This window comes from Gossypium arboreum, chromosome 3 (assembly GCF_025698485.1).
Source record: "Gossypium arboreum isolate Shixiya-1 chromosome 3, ASM2569848v2, whole genome shotgun sequence".
In the NCBI taxonomy this organism is placed as follows: Eukaryota; Viridiplantae; Streptophyta; class Magnoliopsida; order Malvales; family Malvaceae; genus Gossypium; species Gossypium arboreum.
This window is the reverse complement of record NC_069072.1, coordinates 41,379,890-41,382,963: the sequence shown is the minus strand read 5'-3', so window position 1 is coordinate 41,382,963 and position 3,074 is coordinate 41,379,890. Positions and strand designations below refer to the sequence as shown.

General features: G+C 34.9%; 1 long non-coding RNA gene across 1 annotated transcript; it reads left to right on the top strand.

Annotated features, from left to right (window-relative positions):
• The first annotated feature begins 730 nt into the window (after positions 1–730).
• LOC128290279 (uncharacterized) lies at positions 731–2,107 on the top strand. The gene is made up of 2 exons (XR_008279968.1): positions 731–917; positions 1,830–2,107. It is a non-coding gene; the product is annotated as an uncharacterized LOC128290279 (long non-coding RNA).
• The last annotated feature ends 967 nt before the right edge of the window (positions 2,108–3,074 follow it).

The window sequence follows — 3,074 nt, the reverse complement described above, 5'->3', positions numbered from 1 at the left end:
TTTCATATATATATTTGTTCTTGTGGTAAGTTATGGATGATTTCTATTAGTTTTGTATGAAGTATGGCTAAGATCAGGTATTCATATGCTTAGGGTTAAAGGTTGAGTAAGATTAATGAAATCAATGAATAAGTTTAAAGAGTGCTTTTGAAAATAACTGTGTGTCTAGATACTAATAATGTATTCGCCATGATTATATGATTGAATTAAAGTTGTTTGGAATCTGTCATATTTGAGTTGTATAATGACTTGGTCTGAAATCTTATGTGTAACGCCCCAATTTTTGGGAATTCTGTGAATGTTGGCATAGGTTTAATTATGTTAGTGGGCCTCTAGAAAGCCCAAACTTAAGATAGAACCCGACAATTTTAGTTAATTTTTGTTCCATAAGAAAAAGGGGGTGAAATTATGAAATAGGACCTATGTGAAAATGTTTGAAAATGCTATAGGCTAAATTGAAGTGGCCAAATAAATAGGAGTGCAAAATAGGAGGATTTGCATGACAAACCTCCCATTTTACATGAAGTGGCCAGCCATCATGTTGTTGTAGACAAAATGTACACTTGATATCCATAATTTATGGTACAAATTGATACAAATTGATAATAGGTTAGGTAAATGTTCAGTGATAATAGGTTAGGTAAATGTTCCATGATAATGGGTTAGGTAAATGTTTCATGATAATGGGTTAGGTAAATGTTTCATGATAATGGGTTAGGTAAATGTTTCATGATAAGAATTTCATGTCTTTTGTATTAAAGAATTAAATGGATGAAATATGAAGTTTTATTAAAAGAAAAAGGGGTGAAAAGAACAAAGTTTTGTCCATCTTTGTTCATCATAGCTGAAAGTTAGAGAAGAGAAAGGAGAGGAGAAAGCTCTTGAGTATTCGGTCATTAGGAGGAGGAAAATTGAAGGTAAGTTCTTGGTACCTTGCTTTTATTTTGAGGTTCATGAGTTCTTCTTGATTTTACCTTAACTCTTGAAGTATATTTTGATTTTTGGTTGTGTTGTGAGCATTTGGTCATGAATTAAAATGAAGGAAATGGTTGTTGTTTCATGTTCTTTTGATGAAAAATGGAAGATATGTGAAGTTGAGCCAAACAAATAAGCATGCATGTGCCTTAGATGCTAAAGGGAAATCGGCTAACATGTTGTGCTTTAAAATGATGAAATGGAGATTATGCTTAAGTAAAATCATAGATATGTGATGATTGATTGGTGATATACATGTTTAAATAACAAGCATGCAAGTTAGGTGTGAAAGAGTGATTTGGTAATAAATCTGCTTGAGACAGCAGCAATAACGTGACTTTGGAAAATCACCATAAATTGTGGGAGATGAATTAGAAGCTGAATAAATTATGTAATTAAAGCTTAATGAGTCTAGTTTCAAATGAAATAAACTAGAACATATTTTGAATTCTGTACAATGAGAAATTTGATTCGTAATGAAGAGTGGTCAGATTAGTCAAACAGTGAAACATGGGAAACTTTGAGAAAAATCTGGTATTTATTGGATAAACCAAAATTCTGAAAATTTTATGGATAGAAGATATATGAGTCTATTTTCAGGAAAATTAACGGCACTTGATTTGGAGTTTCGTAGCTCCAGTTATAAATGATTTAGTGACTGTTGCTTAGGAAGACAGCTTGCAGTGAAATTATGATTATGTGGTAAACATTGACAAAAATTTGTTAATGAGTTGCTTATTAATTTCTTATAAGCTCACTATGATCTGTAGGTGTGGTTGGCTGAATATTGTAAGGGGTTAATATGTAGTTTGTATTTGAATAGTTAGATTAACGTGTTAGTAATCCAATTGTAGGCGGTTCGTGTGTGGATCTCGTCAACATATCGTCGCAAACAGATGTGTAACTAACACCCTCTTTCTTAGTCTAGATCGGCAAAAGTCGAAAAGCCGAAATGCCAAAAACCGGTATTTTGTAGATTTGCGAGTGTGCGAATGCTCGTGAGGTAAATCGATTAATGTTTTTGGTAAGCTGCAAAATTTGGACTGCAAAGTGCATGATTTCTGTGCCCTCGATATTTTTGGGGTTAATGGGCCAAAATTAGAATGATGGGCCAACGGGCCCAATTCGGTAAGAACCCTCGGTAGTGATTCTATTAGCACGTGAAAAGTAGGAATATGCATGAAAAACCCTAAAATAGATAAATTCTGAAATACCTTTAAAAGTGGAAAATTTACGCTTTACCCCTAGTAGATAAATTAGAAATACCCCTAGGGTTAAATTGACCTAAATGCATGTTTGATTTGTTGTTATTTCTTGCATGCCATGTTGTTATTATCTGATGCATGGGATTGGGATATTGACGGAGGAAGTACTAAAAGTGGCTTGTCCACGTACTGGAGGCTTTGCCTCAATTTACTGTTAACTGAGCAGCAAGGTCAAGCTGTGGAGTGTTAAATTTGGGTGGGTTGAGCTATTCCCACATGGAGTGTATGGCTGGTACGGGTGGAGTGTAGTGGTTGGTGGGTTGAGTAGTCTCCCAAATGGGCTTGCATATGTTTACTAATGTTGCATGTATTTTGAAATGGGCCTATAGGCCATCTTGTTATCTGAATAAGGGACTAAGGCCCGGTTATTGTAATCTGAAAAGGGCTCGGCCCAATACCATCATTACTGAATGGGCTTAGGCCCAATGGGCTTGAGTGACTTGGACTTTGAATGGGTTTTCCTTACACACTGAGTTTCCCCAAACTCACTCCTTTTATTTTCATCCACGCAGAAATCCCCAACCATAGTGGGCTTGGAGTCGTGAGGAATTGGAGTGGCCACCGTTCGAAAGTTTGATTTTCTTCCGTGAACTGGACATCCTTTTAATTACGTTTGAGGTTTTGGGCTTTTAAATGTAATAAGGCCGCTTATTTATTTTTGATGGTTTTATATGTTTTATTAAGATAGATAATATTTATTTTAACTGTTGAAATTGGATAGCTTTAGGCGCGTTTTCAAAAACAACAGTTGATTTCAAAATAACACGACAACAAGAAAAGCTTCCGCAATGAAAGTATTTTCCAAAATTAATCACTTTTCCTAAAAATGACTTA